General features: G+C 38.4%; 1 protein-coding gene across 3 annotated transcripts in view; it reads left to right on the top strand.

Moving 5' to 3' along the window:
* STAT6 (signal transducer and activator of transcription 6) overlaps positions 1–20,540 on the top strand; it is a 465,172-nt gene that overhangs the window by 241,867 nt on the left and 202,765 nt on the right. The gene's annotated exons all lie outside the window — the stretch shown is intronic.

The raw sequence follows: 20,540 nt of genomic DNA, 5'->3' as shown, positions 1-20,540 counted from the left end.
GCATCAAATCTTTACTGAATCCAAACAGCTGCAAAGAAAACATACAGAGAAAAAAATAATAACAGTAACAAGGCTGCACCAATCAGCACACAGTAGTCTAATAAATTGTAATTAACAAGTCCAGCACTTCCTCTTTTCTTTAACCGGAAGACAACGGAACCAATCAAGAAGAAAAATGATTAATGGCAATCCATCAAAGGCCAGAAAAGAACAGTGACTCTCAGGAACAGAAAACTCAACTGATGACATGGTCCGAAGATAAATGAGGAAATGAAATCCACAGAGTCACTGAAAGAGTAAAAACGAAAAGTAACAACTAATCCCAGAAAGGAATAACAACAGCAATAATATCCTTAGTTGGAATTTCTAGAAAACAAAATCTTTATTAACACATCAAGGGAGGGAACAGAAGGGGGGGGGGGGGGATATTTGTCTCCTGTTTTTATTAAAATAAAGATTATTTAGTCACCATAGGCTATAATAATCCGAATTTTATGGCAATACAGGAGGCTTAATATTTTGCATTTTTAAAGCACCTACTTAAGAATTTCAAATAAAATAAACAATTTTTAAAATTTTGCCAGAGTCGAAGTTCTGATGCCCCTCTTGAAAACCCTGGGGGAGGAGGGTTCTTTAAACCCCATTTTACCTCTGGGGAGGAGGTTCAATGACCACTATGTGAAAAGCCCGGGGGAGGGGCTAGCGGTCATCGGGCTTGAGATATACCCCTACTAGGGACTGAGAGATAGGGTCTTTCCCAGCTAATTGTGTGGATAAAAAGACTCTAATATTGAACTAGATAGATTAGACGTCAGGGTGACAGGGTTAGAGCGAGTCTCATTGGATTAAAGGATACTTCTGAAAAGAAAAGGGGCTAAGGAAGATTTAATATGTTAGCAATGGCTGATTCAACTAAGGCAAAAAATATACTTTGAAAAGGATAGAAAGAGAGAAACACAAGGAAAAGAAGTTTCCAAAGGAAGCATAAAATAACAAAGTATAACAAAATAAAAACCACAATGAAAACCAGTGTCCTGCTGAGCAGCGGCTCGCATGACCGACCGGAGCTAGTCACTGCTCAGGCACGCATCCGCGTCAACTCTCAGCACAGCACAGAAGGAGACAGCCGAATAACATTAAGGGCAAGAATAGATAAAATGATTAGAGGAGTACAGAACAGATAAAACAGAACCCCTAAATGCGACACCTGGGAGAGGGTCGTAAGGCCTTCCAAAGCCGCTTGAGGGCGAAAGTGACTGGAGTGTGTCGAGAGGGCTAAAATCTGCCTCAAACAATATAGAAAATATATCTGTCTCATTTATTGCAGATACATACTCCTTACATTGACAGGACAATAAAATATAATATCACCTCTCTGATCAAAGATAGTTTCTGTAAACTAGGTTAGTGGAAGGCGATCAGATCCCCAGAGAGTTTAACAGAGGGTAGAAAATGTAGGAAGTACTACACCACAGTGATCAGTCCCTCTGGCCTACATAAAAGATCTGACGTAAGCTCTTATAAGAACCATCCAGCTACACAATATACTCAGGGCCTTTGCTAGGATTTTTGACCACACAGGCAAGGATACATTTTACCCCCCCCCCCAGATTACATACCATCCTACTCCTAGTTAAATGGATATGGAACCCAAATGAAACACACATATATATGCACACACATAGATATTTACACTCACACACACACATATTTACACTCACACACACCTTTATACACACAAACAGATGCATGCACACTTATGCACATATTCATAAAAACATTTAGAGAAGGGCACTAGGATGTTAATTTAGAAGGTACAACTTAATTTCAGCACCAGCAGCAATTATGTTGGAATTTGATGCCATAGTTTGACCCTGCTTATCAGACAGGTCACTGACTGTCCGATCTGTGTCTGAACTGCTTCAGTGATCACAGTATAGAGAGTGAACGCAGCTATAATAAGACTCCTGTGTCAACTTGAAACACTGAGAGCTGTTGCTGCGTACTGCTGGACACAGGACCTTTAAAGCTGCCTGTGTTTTAGGTTTGTTTTTTTCTTCATAGACAAACAACTTTATAGGGTTATTTGTGTAGTGACATCTATAAATAAATAGGAATATTTGTAATTCAAGTTTGATTGCATTAACTTTATTACAACATTTGAAGATTTTCTCTGCTGTGTTATATCCTTCTCTGAGATAACAACCACAAAGCCCTCAACTTCCTGAGATTACCGGATAGCTGTTGCTAAAATATTCTAGTGCTGCTTATAATTGTATTATATTTGAAAAAAGATTGCAAAGAGAACATTAATCAATAAACTGTGCTCAAATTCAAAGCCATAAATTAAAAATAAATAAAACCACAATCCATCTATTACGTGGTTTTGTTAAACTATTTGACAGCTTTAATAAGCAAACTTAGTTAGACACTACTCAATTATATCTCACTGGACAGAAAATGATCAAATTAGTCTCAGAAGACAAGTAATCTATTTTATAATACCTGCAACTATCAGTAAATTCATCTCATGAGTCACTATAAAGCAGTGTAGCTCCTAACAGCGTGTATAGATCTCCCTGAGTCTGACTAAACTCTGCACAGAATCAGCAGATTATGTTCAGGCTCAGCAGACACTGCACTGGCTGGCTGCAGCAGCCACCCTCAGATCATGATAACCGATCTGACCATAGCACATAGTCAGTGACTGACATATGTCAGATTTTACCCACTTGGTCTGGAGAACAACTACACCGGCATCCTCAGTGACACACTGCCCACACTCCAAACTCCTCTACTTGAAGTTGTGTTCGCGCTCCAAAAACTTGCAAATGAGTCACGTGACTGCATTGGTGGGCGCAATAAGATAGCAGATCTGGTGCCCCCCTGCTGTAGGCGCACTAAGGCGGTTGCCCAGTCTGCCTTACTTAAGTGCCGGCCCTGAATATACTTATATTTGAAATAGCCTATACAGGCTTAATATACTTAACATTGACCTAATCTAATAACGTACCAGGCTAGGTTTGAGGCTATATCTGAAAGGTCTAAAGCAAAAGCTGCAACATTAGGCTCTATAGTCTTACAATAGTTATCTAATAAATATAGCCGTAATATGGGCTAAATAGTTATATATACTTATATATAATGAAACCTAATACAGGCTTTACTTTATATAATGTAGCCTAATACAGGGAAATATACTAAATTTAGTATAACCTAATACAGCCCATTATAAAATGTAGCCATAATACCGGCAAATATACTTAAATTTTACTATAGCGTTAATATATATAGCCTAATACTATAGTGTTAATATATATAGCCTAAAAATTAGTAAAACCTGAATAATAATGTAGCCTTAACATAGGCTAATATACTTAAAGGGACACTGAACCCCATTTTTTTATTTTGTGATTCAGATAGAGCATGCAATTTTAAGCAACTTTTTAGTTTACTCCTATTATCAAACTGTCTTCATTCTCTTGGTATCTTTATTTGAAAAGCAAGAATGTAAGTTTAGATGCCGGCCCATTTTTTGTGAACAACCTGGGTTGTTCTTGCTGACTGGTGGATAAATTCACCCACCAATAAACAAGTGCTCTCCAGAGTGCTGAACCAAAACTTGGCTGGCTCCTTAGCTTAGATGCCTTCTTTTTCAAATAAAAATAGAAAGAGAACGAAAAAAAATTGATAATAGGAGTAAATTAAAAAGTTGCTTAAAATTGCATGCTCTATCTGAATAATGAAAGAAAAAAATTGGGTTCAGTGTCCCTTTAAATAACAATCTAAACACAGGCTATTATATAAAAAAGCCTTAATATAGGCTAAAATACTATCTTTAATAACCTAAAGAAGGCTTATCATATAATATAGTCTAAATGTTGGCTAATATACATATATAATAACCTTATACAGGATTATTGGATGATAAAGCCTTAAAATTGGTTAATATACTTATATTTAATATCCTAAATCAGGCTTATTATATAACATAGCCTAATGAAGATTGATACCAATATTTAATAAAGTCTAAAAATAGGCAAATAAACCTATATTAAACCTTAAAATAATATAACTAAAATATAAGCTAATATCTCAAATATAACATAGCCTTAAAGGCTTAAAAATATAATACAGAAATTAATATCTAAACTAAAAAATTTTTCAAAAGAAATAAAATAGCCCCCTTGCTTTATTATAATAAAGAAGAAAATATAGAATAAATAAAATGCTAAAGAAAGTATTCTTTTACACAGGTCCAAAAGTACTGTGTTAAAGTAAATAAATAAGAAAAAGTTAGCTAAACCTAGAAAATAAGATTAAATTATAATTTACAGTGCTGCATAGACAGCAGTGCGCGCACCCCAGCATGCTGGAGAACATACTAGAAGGAAGGAGGCCTGCAGTACAATAGCGGTCACTCTAGAATGTAAACCTTCTAAATATAGGGAAAAAATGAAAAATAAAAGTATTCCCTAAAATGGATGCTCTAACTGTGTAAATAATCAGACCTTGAGGGGGAATAGAACCTGGGTTATCCAAGTGAAGGGGTTAAGTAGAAACCTCTAAGCTATGAAGGCTTAATATTGAAAGAATGTAAAACAGATATACATATAATGATGATGGCCTAAAAATAAAAAATTTAAAAATCGAATACTAATCCTTTGACTGTATTATAAACTGCTCGACCTCATTCTAAAGAAAACATATTTTAAATTTAGAGTGTGATCTACCACTACGCCACTTCAGCTACTTGGCTACTAAAGCTGTACTGTTACAATTTTAGCTTCGCTACTCTCCATAGCCTTGCCAAGAAGTGGTTCGCTCGGCCGACAGGCATAAGAGCTGGTAGGAGGAGCATCCACCCAGGCCCTGAAGTAGACCTGCGCAATGTAGAAGGTGGGAGGGGCGGTCCTTCCTGAGAACATGAGTCAGAGGGAGAAAGTGATCGGAGCGGTAAAGTATAAGGCCGCCAGATCACTGAAGGAAGGATGCCACTGCCACCAATGTAGGAGCTGGGATCGTTAGGAGGAGGAGGCCATGAATGGCCAGATTGCAGAAGCGATTATGAACGCAAGTCGAAACCTCCTCCCAACGATTCCAGAGAGATGGTAAGAATCCTGACCGGTCCGCAACTAGCAAATGGGCGACGATCGGGCAGGAGAACCATGAGCAGCGGGGAGTTTATAGAACTCTGCTGCAAAAACAATATCACCAACAATAAAAGGCATTACAGTTTAATATAGAGAAAAATAAACTCAAATAGCTATAAAACTTTACCCGGATTCATGTTTGCAGAACATGAACATAATAAATGCATAAATCTATAGAAGGCCTGAAGCCTGCATGTGCCGGAGGCCTAACAACGGGCCGCATGCCTGTTATACAAAATTAATACACAATTTATTAAATAAAATAAATAACTAAATAACTAAAGCTGAATAAAACTGAAGACAAAAGCCCTAAAAATTAGTAAGGCTAAAGAAGTAGAAGAATTAGACCAATATCATTAGAAAATATGGAGAGCGAAATGAATACATGACCTGCTGTTTGGAAGCAGCAAAGAAAAGAGGAAGTGCTGGATTTGTTCATTTCAGTTTATTAGACTGCTGTGTGCTGATTGGTGCAGCCTTGTTACTATGTTATTATAATTTTCTCTGTATGTTTTCTTTGCTGCTGTTTGGATTCAGTAAAGATTTGATGCAAAATATGAAGTCTCCTGTCCTGAGATTGTAATATGTTTAACTATGTGAAGGAAAAAACTACATTAAGCTTTCATTATTGTTTGTGCCTCATTTTCCTACAATTTCTGAGAATTAGACACTCAAGTGTAACCCTGGTACATAATCTGTCACAAATGTGACTTAGAGACGGTAATAAGATTCTGCATAGTAATGCAAGTTGCACTCCTTGTCTACTCCAATACCAAATTCAGATTGGCTCCTTCAAGTAAGGCAAATGGTGTGTGCATTTTTGGCTCATGAAAAATAAATGCAGCAGGGTGTTATATTCATTAAGTATTCACACTCCAGCTGTATTATGTTAATTTACTGCATGAGTAATGGAAACTGTGATGAGAGCAGGATGTGATGTCACTAGTTTGGGGGCGGGGCTTAGGTCCGGTAGTCTGTGTCGCAGTTAGTTAGTACAATCAACCTGAATAGATGTATGTTTCCATGCTCTGTAATAAAATAGAGTTGTACCATCATTGCTGTGTCCTGCATGTGTCCTGCATCTCATGACATGGAGCCAGAAGTTCTGGCCTGCACTTCTGTTCCTAATCGATGACGATGTCAAAGTTTACCCCACCTGAGTCTTTTGACTTCTCTCAGCCTGCAGCTTGGCCCACATGGCGTCAGCGCTTTCAGCGCTTCAGGATTGCTTCCAAGCTGGACAAGGAGAGTGGTGAAGTGCAAGTTAATTCTCTTTTATACTTTATGGGGAAAGATGTGGAGCCTGTGTTCAATGCTTTTACTTTCCAAGAAGTTGAAGAATTTAACTTTGATATAGTTATGGATAAACTCAGTGCCCACTTTGTGCCCAAAAGAAATGTGATTCATGAGAGAGCTTGTTTTCACAAATGTAATCAGCGTGTGGGAGAATCTGTGGAGTCATTTGTGCGCAGCCTGCATGAACTAGCTGAATTCTGTGAGTTTGGTGTTGCTAAAGAAGAGCAAATCAGAGACAGAATAGTTATTGGAATTGCAGATGCTGAAGTCTCACTGAAGCTGCAGTTAGAGCCTGATTTAACATTAGATGGGGCTATTAGGATGGCCCGCCAGAGTGAACTGGTGAAAAAGCAAAGTGCTGATCTGAGGTCTGAGAGTATTGTGGATGAAGTGCAACAGTCCAGGAAAACTGCTAGTGAAAGGCACAGTGTGAGCGGTAGATATAAAATAATGGATAGACCTAGAAGTGGATGGGCGCAGCATGCCCGATGTACACGGTGCTACCGTGCTCATGATCAGAGTGTTATATGCCCGGCCAGAGATAAAAGATGCAGTAAATGTAACAGAATGGGCTATTTTGAAGTGTTGTGTAAAACTGAATACATTAAGGAGATGCAGGTGGACAGTGAACAGGAGGGTCAGGAAGTGTCTTTTGTGGGGTCTGTTATGGAACGGTCAAGCTCAGAGGAAGATTGGAAGGTTACTTTTACTGTAATTGGAGACAAAGTTGATTTTAAGATTGACACAGGAGCAGATATCACTGTAATGTCTTTTGCTGCATTTATGAAACTGCCTCGACTGCCCCAGCTGGCGAAGGTTACTACAAATGTCCATAGTCCAGGTGGCCGCATTGATTGTGCGGGGAAATTTCTTGCCAGCTGTGCGTACAAGCAAAGAAAATTCACCATGTGGGTGCATGTGATTCGAGGCCAGTGTGTTAGCAATTTATTGAGCAGAAAAGCAGCCTGTGATTTGGGCCTCGTGGCCAGAGTAAATGAGATCTCCGAAGATATGTTTGGCGAATTGGGCCTACTGAATTGCAAGCCAGTTCGTATAGCACTTAAAAGTGACGCAGTCCCATACAGTATTTCTACTCCCCATAGAATTCTGTTCCCGCTCATGCCTCAAGTGGAGAAGGAGCTTATGCGCATGAAGTCTATGGGGGTTATTGAAGAGGTTGTTGAAGCAACTGACTGGTGTGCCCCCATTCTTCCGGTTGCAAAGAAAAATGGAAAGGTGCACATCTGTGTGGACCTGAAAAGGTTGAATGAGGCAGTGAAGAGAGAGAGATTTGTGCTGCCGACATTAGAAGACATAGCTCCAAAGTTGGCTGGGGCAAAGTTCTTTTCTACATTAGACGCTTCTAGCGGCTTTTGGCAGATCCCCCTGGATCCAAAGTGCCGCAAACTGACTACCTTTATCACACCGGTAGGTCGGTTTTGCTTCTGCAGACTCCCCTTCGGGATATCCTCTGCCCCAGAAATTTTTAAAAGGGAAATTAGTTCTCTCCTATGTGACCACGTGGGCACGGCAGTCGTCATGGACGACATTCTGATGTATGGGTCTACAGCGGAGGAGCATGATCAGTGTTTAAGTTGTGTGCAGCAGGCTATCAAAGAGTCTGGGCTGAAGTTAAATAAAGAGAAATGCAATTTTAGGAAAACTGAATTATGTTACTTTGGGCATATCATCAATGGGGATGGCATCAGATGAACAGATGAAAAGTCCTTCTGATGTACATGAGCTGAGACAGATATTGGGCCTTGTAAATTATGTGGGCAAGTTTCTTCCAGATTTATCAACAGTTCTACACCCTATCACAGAGTTGCTAAAGAAAGACGTTGCCTGGGTCTGGGGACCTTCACAAGAAAAAGCTTTTATGCAGGCCAAGTCCCTGCTGGGGTCTGCCCCAGTGCTGGGGTTCTACGACCCTTCCAAAAAGACTGTGGTTAGTGCTGATGCAAGCAGTTATGGGTTGGGGGCTGCTCTCCTGCAGTTAAATGAAAATAAACTACAGCCCATCGCCTACTGTTCCCGCACACTGACGGCTGTGGAGTCAAAATACGCTCAAATTGAGAAAGAGTGCCTGGCTGCAGTTTGGGCCTGTGAGCGCTTTCAGCGTTATCTAGTGGGTTTGGATAAATTTAGTCTAGAGACTGACCAAAAACCGCTAGTCCCTCTAATCAACTCTTATGATATCGACAAAACACCCTTAAGATGCCAGAGACTTTTAATGAGACTGCTCAGGTTCAATGTTCAGGCAGTGCATGTGCCGGGGAAACAACTGGTTGTGGCGGATACACTATCCAGGCTCCTGCTGGCTGCTGCTGAAGAATCCTCCACTGAATTTGATGTGAAAGTGTATGTTGATTCAGTTCTGGCCTCTAAGTCCATTTCTTCGAGGAGATAATTTCTCTGGAGGAGATAAAGAAAGAGACATATTTGGACACAGATCTGCAAGAGGTTATAAAGTACATAAAAGAAGGCTGGCCCGAGAGCTGGGCAGCCTGGATGTCTTTAAGTTCTTACCAGCCAGAGAGGTCGCAGCTCATGGAGCTGGAGGGTTTGGTGCTGTTCCAAGACTGCATCGTAATTCCTGTCAGCATGAGGAAGGAGATGTTAAACAGGATTCACGATGGCCACCTAGGCATTACAAAGTGCAGAGAAAGGGCAGCTACAGCTGTGTGGTGGCCTGGGATCAGCTCCGACATTGCAAATCACGTGTCTAAATGTGCCTTTTGCCGGGAACGCCGGCCTACTCAGAGAAGGGAACCCTTGATTTCTACTCCGCTGCCTGTGGGGCTGTGGCAGAAAATAGCTGCTGATTTGTGTGAACTGCACGGGAAAAAGTTCCTTGATGTGATCGACTACTATTCCAGGTATTTGGAAATTGCACCTCTGAATGATATCACAAGTCAAGCCGTTATCATTCGTCTGAAGAGCTTGTTCGCCCGGTGGGGCATTCAAATGGAGCTGGTGAGTGATAATGGTATGCAGTTCGATTCTACAGAGTTCAGTGCTTTCAGCAGGGAATATGACTTTGTACATTCCACGTCAAGTCCACATTATCCGCAGACCAACGGAATGGCTGAAAGGGCAGTTCAAACAACAAAATTCATTCTAAAGCAATCTGAGCCGTACCTAGCCCTCTTGTCATACAGGGCGATGCCCATTCAAGCCACCGGGTTTAGCCCAGCACAGCTGTGCTAGGACGCCAGATTCGCACCACTTTACCCTCAGTGGGTGTCTTCAAGCCGCTTGGCCCTGTTCCTCGGGACGAAGTCCTTAGGAGGGATGAAGAGGCCAAAAAGGGTTATCGTTTCTTCTACGACAGGAGACATTCTGTCAGGCCCTTACAGGAACTGAATGCGGGGCAAAGTGTCAGAATTAAACTGGATGATGAGAAGAAATGGAAGACGTCTGCTACGGTAATTGGACGCTCTCCAGAACCAAGGTCTTATACAGTCCTTACTGATGGAGGGACGGTTACACGCCGTAACCGAAGACATCTTCAGCCTGTACCTGAGAGTCTGGAACTGGATGCCTCAGTACCACCGCCGGTGGGATCCCCTGTTCTAAGAGAGATGCCTTCCCCTCAGCAAGATCACAGCGGGGATATATCTTTGGCTTCAGCGGACTCTTATTCACCATATTCTGTATCAGAGGACAGTTCATGCAAAGTTACATCAAGCGGAAGAGTGGTGAAACCTCCGGCCCGATATAGGGACTGACTTTAGCTAGAACAGTGACCGGAAGTATGGGCAGAATAATCCCATGGTCACTGTGGACTAGGGTAGTCTACCCCGATGACCAAGTCAGGATGTAATTTATGTATTTATATTTTCTGAACCTATTTGTTTATATATTGTTCGAAAAAAAATGTTGTATACTCTGTTCGTATACCTTGTTATTTGTTATATTCAAATGTATGCTTCGCCTTTGAAAAAGGGGAATATGTGATGATAGCAGGATGTGATGACACTAGTTTGGGGGTGGGGCTTAGGTCCGGTAGTCTGTGTCACATTTAGTTAGTACAATCAACCTGAATAGATGTATGTTTCCATGCTCTGTAATAAAATAGAGTTGTACCATCATTGCTGTGTCCTGCATCTCATGACAGAAACTCTTACTCTTATGTCCCTTAAAGGGCCATTATAGTGTTAAACTGACATGCTTTCATTTGTTAGAGCAAGTCGTTCAACACTAGCACTGTTGGTCCTGATTAGATGCTGATTGGTGCCTGCACTTATTTTGTCTCTTGTGATTGGCTAACTAGATGTGTTGAGCTATCTGCCAGTAGTGCAATTCTGTTCCTTCAGCAAAGGATAACAGGAAAATTAAACAAATTTGATAATAGAAGTTGGAAAATTGTTTAAAATTGTATATTCTATCCAAATCATGAAAACATTTTTTGGAGTTTCCTGTCCCTTTAACTAGTCACCATATATATACACCAGTAAAACTGCCAGTAAAAGTAATCAAGTAACCTTGATCTTTCAATTTTTTTTAATGAAATTTAAGCAGTTCAGCTCTAGTTAAATGTCAAAGATGTAAGTGGTAAACTGCCAGACTTAAAAGGGATATGATTTCCTAGCCATTTCACCTTGAAATCCAATAGCTTCTCAAGCCCTCCGTGAGATTAATTTTACAGTCTAATCACGGACGGCTATCTAGGTAGAAAGACTGAGGAAGCACAGGGACTACCCACACATGCACACTGTAAATCCACTGACACCACAAATCACCTCACATGTGCAATTTGATACTGCCGTAGTCAGACTCATTACTGACGTCAATAGCTCTGATAGTAAATGCCGCCTGGCAAGAACTCACACATGCCCCTCAAGTGCAGTGAGTGAGTATGAAGCTGCGACAAGCAAGAGAGGAAAGCATCCCTTAGACCACTGGTTTTCAAACCTGTCCTCAGGCCTCCCCAACAGGCCAGGTTTTCTGGATTACCTTGGATGAGAGCAGGTAAAACAACCATATGTACTAATCAGCTGATTATTTCACCTGAGCTCTATTTCAGATATCCTCAAAGTGTGGCCTGTTAGGGAGACCTGACGACAGACAGCCTATATGGTTATAATGATTTACATAAACAACGTGATCCTAAGGTTTCAACTTTGGCAAAAGGCAGAGACAGAAAAAGTTATCTGCCTTGTCTCCTTAGCACAGTGTCTGCTTGGCTGACTGATTTGTCCTGAGAAGATTTGTGGTGGTGGTGGTGGTGGGGGGGGGGGAATGAGCAGCTGTGGTATCCGGCAGTTCGCTTTGCTACAGAGAAGGGGATAAATGTTGTGCTTACATAATTTATTAACTACATGAGAGGGCAAGTGCTCAAGAGGAGGCTGTCATTGGAGCCCTTGAGGAGGACAATTTTATAAATGTTTTTATCTATAGCAGATCTTCTTTTTTTAACTGTTAGCAACATATTTGTAAACTTTGAGATACAAATAATAAAGGGCACTGTATTTTAAAATACTATTTTATCAAACCTTCACAACCCTTTAAGCAAACAAGTTTAGATTACCAAAAAACTGAAAAATAATCTACATCTCAGAGTTATAAACAAAGGAGAATACATAGGGCTAGAATAAGAGTGGCGTGCTGTTGTGCACGAGCGATAAGAGGAAGTAGCATGCATATTACAATTAAATGTAACATGCGTTGGGATGGCGCAAACTCAGGCTCGAGGTTACCCATATACACATATACATACAGTACTGGTCAAAAGTCTTAGGCCACCATTTTATTTGTTGTTTTAGTTTAATGACCTTATAAAACTATTTCTCAGTCTCTTTATTAGAATACAACCAGAAAACAAGATATTTGTATGAATACAAGGTGAATGAAGGATTACTCGGCACTCTGTGCAGTGATTAAAATCTTTTTCCTTTATTAGTGAAAAACCAGTTAAAAAACAGGTATCAGCGCCTGCATCCAAATACTGTGTACAGCACACTTTAGGTAAGCAGTAGGTTGGTGGTCATTAATCACTATTTGTATGCAGTATTAAAAAACAGATACAAATCTGAAAAAAATGCTTATATAGGTTAAAGTGGCAAGTATTTAGTGTGACCTCCCCTTACACTTGAGCAATAGCAGGAACCTGGCTCTCATAAGCCTAAATGAAATGGAACCCTAATTAATGTCATGGCAAACACCTGTATTTTTCCTACTATTTCATGTCAAAATGACTGCTGTAAAAACAGTCTATTACACCAGGTTTGTGCAAGACATGTTTAAGCATTACATACACATGTGGTATGAGTTTATTTCATAATTGCTAATAAGCGCTAAAAAGTACAAGAAAGTACTAGAAAGCTAAGGGTTAAACTCTGAGTAGGATGCTACTAGGTTAGAAAAATAAATAAATATGTTCTGACTCATGTTTCCAATATAACATATATAACATTTAATAAAACATAAAATAGGTTATCCAATATGGCGGATAATAATAAAACAAAAATGCTTATATTGAGAACGTCTCCTCTAAAAGTAATTATCCAGATATAGGACAATATTTAAAAAACAGACTGTGAATGGATGTCTTGAATTTGTATTCAATGCAATGCCATGGGAAATGACTGATATTTGAACGATGATTGTATAATTCGCAACATAAATGTCAATCTGTAATGGATTCCAACAATTTGTCAGATGGCAACAATGTTACCTCCATGTACCCATATGTGAATACTGTAACAGTCACTCTGGGGATGTTAGCAGTCTCGTCCCAACTCTGTGACCTCCGGTTGTTTTCAGTCTTGGATGTGTGTTTGTACGCAATGCGTGTCTCTCCTCCACACTTCCAGTTCAAGTGGGGTCTTTGAATTGTGACTATGTCACGGAATGGATCAAGTAGGACAGATCTTTTTGTAAGTGGCAGATCTCCAGGGCTACCGGTACCTTACGAACTTAGTTCACGGATACTTGTCTGTCTGAATTGTAGATTAGCAACAATTTCTTTATACTCTGCGCAGAGTGTTAATTTGCCTGGGAAGTCCTTAGACCCCTTAGATTTTGTCGACACGTTTCACCTATAACTAGACTTTTTCAAGACTGATTTCTATGGGGACATACTCCAGTTTAAATACCCCTCCCTGCATTTTGATTGTTTGGACAATTTACCAATCCGGATTACTGAATTTAAGGTGATATTGATATTTTGTACGTATTCATTTCTTTAAGGTGGTATGAGTATACTTGCCCTGATATTACTTATAATTTTATATTTAACACATAATATAACACCCAGAAAGACAATGTGAAATTAATAATTAAAAATTAAAAATTATAGATTAGTTCAGTTACAGCTAATTTGTCACAATACATAGATATTCAGCTACAAAAAATATGTAAAGGAACTATCAACTTAGTTAAAAGATACAGCACAAGTACTATCCATGTTGGAGAATTTAAACTGGGATGGCAATTATACACTAGCGATTTATGATGTCACGGCCCTATATACAAGTATCATACATGAAAAGGGTTTGGAAGCCATTACATTTTATCTAGCTGGAGATATAAATATGTTACAGAAACAAAAAGACTTTATCCTAAAGGGGGTAGAATTTATACTCAAACGAAATGAAAGGAACAGCTATGGGCACGAGGTTCACGCCACGAGGTTCACGCCTAGCTATGCCAATTTATTTATGGGCTTATGGGAAAAAAAGATTCATAGAGTCCTATGAGCTAGGCACGAACCTTGTGCTCTTTAAACGTTACATTGATGACGTGCTGATTGTGTGGAAGTGAGACAAAGATGGCTTAGTTACAATGTTTAAAGATATGAATACAAATACTGATGAATTAGAATTCACTTATAAGATCAGTAAAGATAAGGTAACCTTCCTAGATTTTGATATTTTTGTAGAAGATAAAGTTGTATACATTAAAAATCACTTCAAAGAAGTGAAAGCAAATAATGATGTGTTTTCAGCTAGTTGCCACTTACCAATGTGGATCAATAACATACCAAAAGGCTAATGTTTCAGAATTAGTAGAAATTGCTCAAGACTAACTGACTATGAGACCCATATGAAAACCTTGGAAGATTGCTTCCTCGAAAAAGGATATAATCAAGGGGTAATAACAACAGCTATAGAATATGGGAAATAAATTAATAGCAAATGCAGACAAAAGATTGTGAATAGTGAAAGTGGCAATACAAAGCTAAAGGTTCCATTTATAACCAATTTTAACAGTGACTACAAAATAGTAGAAAAAATGGTTAGAAAACATTGGCACCTGATAAAGGATGACCCAATTATAGAAGAACAGATAACAGACAGACCAAGTTTTATATACAGAAGGGCAAGAAATATGAAAAGCATATTAGCCCCTGGTGAACTCAAAAAAACACATGACATGATATAGATCTAAGAGGTAGACAAATCATGGGATTCTACCCATGTTATAGCTGCAAAGCCTGCAAGCACAGTAGTAAAATAAAAGAGATACATTCAGTGAGTAACAACTACAAACATCAAATTACTGATACTATACTGATACTATAAGATGTAGTGACCAAGGTGTTTTATATATATATATATATATATATATATATATATATATATATATATATATATATATATATACTTCAATGTACATGTAAATTACAATATTTGGGGGAAACGACTAGATGCCTCCGCACTCGTATTCAAGAGCACCTATGGAATATAGACAAAGGTGAACAAGAGACCCACCTATATGAACACTTTAGACGAGTACATAAAAACAACATTAAAGATTTATCCTATTGGGGCATTAAAAAAGTTAAAAAAAAACAGTGGAGGGGAGGTAACTTTGAAAAATTACTTTTAAAGAAAGAAGCATAGTTTATTTATAATATGGGAACCTTTTATCCCAAAGGTCTAAATTCAGAACTTGACCTAAGCCCCTTTATATTAGACTGAACATGCTGTCTAGCTATTTTACAACCTGTGATGTGTAGTTTCAATTATGCTCTAAATTTTATAGTTTGATTGAATATACCTTTGACTATATAACCGATACCAAGCATGAGTACTATGGTAGAGTGGATTCAGACCTTTATATTAAGGGCCCTATCTATACCTAAACCTAAACAAATTTGCAGATAGCCCTGTACCTAGAGTAGTATTACTTTATATGCTCCCTATATAGTTTACTCGTATACTGATTATACACTAAACTTTATTCGATGTCTAAGTGAAATTATTCTGAGTGGTTATTTCGTTAATCTTTAATTTTGAATTTTTTCATTTTGAATTATTCATTTCACATTGTCTTTTTGGGTGTTAGCTTATGTGTTAAATATAAAATTATAAGTAATTTCAGGGCAAGAATACTCATACCACCTTAAAGAAATGAATATGTACAAAGTATCAATACCACCTTAAATTCAGGAATCCGGATTGGTAAATTGTCCAAGGAAGCAAAGAGGGGTATTTAAACTGGAGTATGTCCCCATAGAAATCAGTCTTGAAAAAGCCAAGTTATAGGTGAAACGCGTTGACGAAATCTAAGGGGTCTAAGGACTTTCCAGACAAATTGACACTCTGTGCAGAGTATAAATACATTTTTGCTAATCTACAATTCAGACAGACAAATATCCGTGAACTTAGATCGTAAGGTACCGGTAGCTCTGGAGAACTGACAATTAAAAAAAACAGTGGAGGGGAGGTAACTTTGAAAAATTACTTTTAAAGAAAGAAGCATAGTTTATTTATAATATGGGAACCTTTTATCCCAAAGGTCTAAATTCAGAACTTGACCTAAGCCCCTTTATATTAGACTGAACATGCTGTCTAGCTATTTTACAACCTGTGATGTGTAGTTTCAATTATGCTCTAAATTTTATAGTTTGATTGAATATACCTTTGACTATATAACCGATACCAAGCATGAGTACTATGGTAGAGTGGATTCAGACCTTTATATTAAGGGCCCTATCTATGCCTAAACCTAAACAAATTCGCAGATAGCCCTGTACCTAGAGTAGTATTACTTTATATGCTCCCTATATAGTTTACTCGTATACTGATTATACACTAAACTTTATTCGATGTCTAAGTGAAATTATTCTGAGTAGTTATTTCGTTAATCTTTAATTTTGAATTTTTTCATTTTGAATTATTCATTTCACATTGTCTTTTTGGGTGTTAGCTTATGTGTTGAATATAAAATTATAAGTAATTTCAGGGCAAGAATACTCATACCACCTTAAAGAAATGAATATGTACAAAGTATCAATACCACCTTAAATTCAGGAATCCGGATTGGTAAATTGTCCAAGGAAGCAAAGAGGGGTATTTAAACTGGAGTATGTCCCCATAGAAATCAGTCTTGAAAAAGCCAAGTTATAGGTGAAACGCGTTGACGAAATCTAAGGGGTCTAAGGACTTTCCAGACAAATTGACACTCTGTGCAGAGTATAAATACATTTTTGCTAATCTACAATTCAGACAGACAAGTATCCGTGAACTAAGATCGTAAGGTACCGGTAGCTCTGGAGAACTGACAATTACAAGAAGATCCATCCTACTTGATCCATTCCGTGACATAGTTACAAGTCACAAAAAAAGGACGGAAAGGCCAAGAAAACTTTTAAAATCTGATGGGAAGTTTCTCAGAGTTTCTTCTTTGAGAAACTGGAAGAAGTCTGGCAAGGACTTGGCTCATCATCCGGCAGCTTCAACGGGATGCCAAGTTGACCCTTCTACAGTACGAAGAAGCTTGTTCAGGAATAGACTTTGTGAAAGGGTAGCAGCCAAGAAACCACTTTACAGAAGGGGAACAGGGTGAAAAGACTAAGATATGCTAAAGCTCACAAAGATTGGAATGAAGTTCAGTGGAAAAGAGTATTATGTAAAGAAAAATCCAAGTTTGAAATTTTTGGGTCCAATCATAAACAATATGTGAGAAGTAGGGCTGAGCGATATGGGGGGGATCGCAATTTTTTTTTTTTTAAACGCGATTGTGATTTAATTGTGATTTTTATATAAATTACTATAACACTAAATAATAATAACACTAATAATAATAACTACAATTATTATTATTATGTACAATTCACTTCACAATACATCCTACAAGCAACCCTTAATGAACATATATAAATAAAATATATCGTAAAATGTAATCAAACTCAATGTTATGCGTCACAGAAGTAAAAAAAGTTAAAAGAAGTTAAAAAAAAGTAAGGCAAAAAGTTTTTGTACAATACTAACTTTATTGCTCACAACTTTGAGCTGTCCCACCACCACACCACCGCTTGACCACCGCTACACCACCGCTTGACCACCACCACACCACTCCCAGATGACTTCCAGATAACTCCCACACACTCTACAATCTCTTCCAAAATGGCCTATATTTTCTAAATGGTTACATTTAGACACCAATCAGCAAGCGCTACACAGGTGCTGAACCAAAAATGGGCCAGCTCCTAAGCTTACATTCTTGCCTTTTCAAATAAAGATACCAGGAGAATGAAGAAAAATTGACAATAGGAGTAAAATAGAAAGTTGCTTAAAATTGCACGCTCTATCTGAATCATGAAAGTTTAATTTTGACCAGACTATCCCTTTAATAAATAGACCAAAAAATATATATGGATGGTCATTTAAACGTTGCTAAAACAACAAAGCTGGTGCTGGCTTAAGACTGTTGCATAGTACTGTATTTATGTATCTTTATGTGTATTTATGTATTTACAGACTGTGGTAAGGCCCTTGCAGGAATAATCACTTTAGCACAGAATATAGTTTCTTTAGGCTGTTTTATTAGTATTAATTATTTTAACATGAAGTGTACTTCCCCTTTAATTCATATATAATACAAACAAAATCCTACTCCTCTTTAGGAGACTTACTACACATGCAATATCTTTCCTTAATAAACAATACTAGGCAGCTAAGCTGGTACTAGTTAACAAAACAAATCAAATAAAGCAGAGTAATTATTATTATTGCTTAGCAGTTTCTTGCCAATTCTGTATAACTCCTACTTTGTTGCACTGGGGTTTCACTAACCTCCTTCCCACTACGTAGCCTAAATAGTTAGCCTCTGCCAATCCAATAAAACATTTGGAGGGGTTGGTGTTAACCCAGCTTTCAGGTGCCTACCACTGCCTCTACTTTCTGCAAATGAGAGTCCCTGTCTGTGCTATGGATTATAAAAACATCTAAGTACACAGCGGAATATTGTTCATGTGGTCTTAATAATTTATTCATGAGTCTCTGAAAAGTGGCTGTAGCTCCATGGAGACCACAGGGCATCACTTTATATTGAAATAAATCATCTGGGGTTACGAAGATAGTTTTCTCTTGGGCATGCTTTGTGAGGGGTATCTGCAAATACCCTTTTGTCAGATCCAATGTGGAAAGAAATCTGGTGTTAGCTAGTTTCTTTACTAGCTTGTCAACCAGTGTCATTGGGTAGGCATCAAACTTTGACACTTTATTAAATTTCCTAAAGTCATTACAAAATTGGATAGAATCCGGTGTAGGTGCCAAAAAAATTGGGCTAGACCAATTACTATGTGAATCTTATATCCCATCTAATTCAAGCATTTTCCTAACCTCTGCTCATACAGTCTTCCTTTTTGCCTCAGGAATCCTGTATGGTTTTAACTTAAGGGTTACCCCTGGTTCAGTAGAAATATCATGGGCAATTTCTTGTGTTCTGCCTGGCATAGGTGAGAAACATCCTTATTCCTTTCCAACATTTCCTTAACTTCCATTACTTGTTCAGGTGTTAGCTCTTGGGAAATAGTTACTGCTTGTTTTGAGAATTGAGGCTCAGACCTGGTATTATCTAACTGGGCTACCAATGCTTCTCTATCCCTCCATGGCTTTAGAAGATATACATTGAATATTTGCTCTTTCCTACAATGGTCAGACTGAATAGCTCTATAATTCACAGGGCATATATTTTCTATAATTTCTTAAGGTTCCTGCCAAAGAGCCAAAAGCTTACTCTCAGCTGTAGGAAACAAAACCATTACTCTGTCACCCTGTTTAAATTGCCTTACAGTAGCACTCTGATCATACTAACATTTATGGGCACCCTGAGCTATTCCCATATACTGATGAACCAGGGCAACAGCATGATCCATGCTCTCCTGCGTCTTATCTATATTCTGCAACACATTAGTACCTGGTACTACCTGCTCCTCCCAAGTTTCCAACATTTATTTCCAACATACCTCGTGGATGTCGAGTCAACCATACAAAAGTTCAAATGGAGAAAAAACAGTTGAGCACTTGAGATTTTCACGGACTGCAATAAGTAAGGAAGAAGTTGACCCCAAGCCTTTCCATCTCTACTAAACCTCTATACTAGCCCATCTGTCTGTGGGCGATATACTGAGATTTTAAAAACCAACTATTTTGCTTTGTTTTTAGCATTAGCCTTTAATGGAATGGCCTCAGGGTACCGAGTTGCCTAATCAACTATAACAAGAATGTATTGGTGACCACAAGCTGATTTCTCTAATGGGCCTACCAAGTCCATCCGATCCTATCAAATGGTACATCAACAATTGGGAGAGGTATAAGTGGAGCCCTTAACTTGGGTTTTGAGGATAACAGTTGGCACATTGGGCAGGAAGCACGATATTTCTTTATTTCTTCATAAACCCCTGACCTAAAGAACCTCCTCAGGACCCTTTCTTGAGTTTTCTCTATCCCCAGATGTCTACTCAGAAGATGTGAATGGGCAAAATCTAAAACCTTCCTAGTATGAGAGGAAGGCACAACTAGCCCTTCTATCTGTTGACCCTTACTCTGATATTACTTTGTACAGAAGATCTTTTAAACCATAAAATAGGGGTATGCACCTTTTGTTTGACCCACTACAGATGCCCAATTAATCTCACAGGACTACAGCTTCAAGCACAGCTTAAAGGGGCACTAGATTTTTCTTAGCATAAATGTTTTGTAGATGATCCTTTATTATAGCCCATACAGTTTTGTTTTTTTAAAATGGATAGTTTTGATTATTTTTAAATAACATTGCTATGATTTTCAGACTCCTAACCAAGCCCCAAAGTTTTAGGAGAATACTGATGTATACCTACTCCAGCTTCCTTCTGTT

This window comes from Bombina bombina, chromosome 3 (genome assembly GCF_027579735.1).
Source record: "Bombina bombina isolate aBomBom1 chromosome 3, aBomBom1.pri, whole genome shotgun sequence".
Taxonomy (NCBI): Eukaryota; Metazoa; Chordata; class Amphibia; order Anura; family Bombinatoridae; genus Bombina; species Bombina bombina.
The sequence above is the reverse complement of the archived record's forward strand: the minus strand, read 5'-3'. Positions and strand labels throughout refer to the sequence as shown.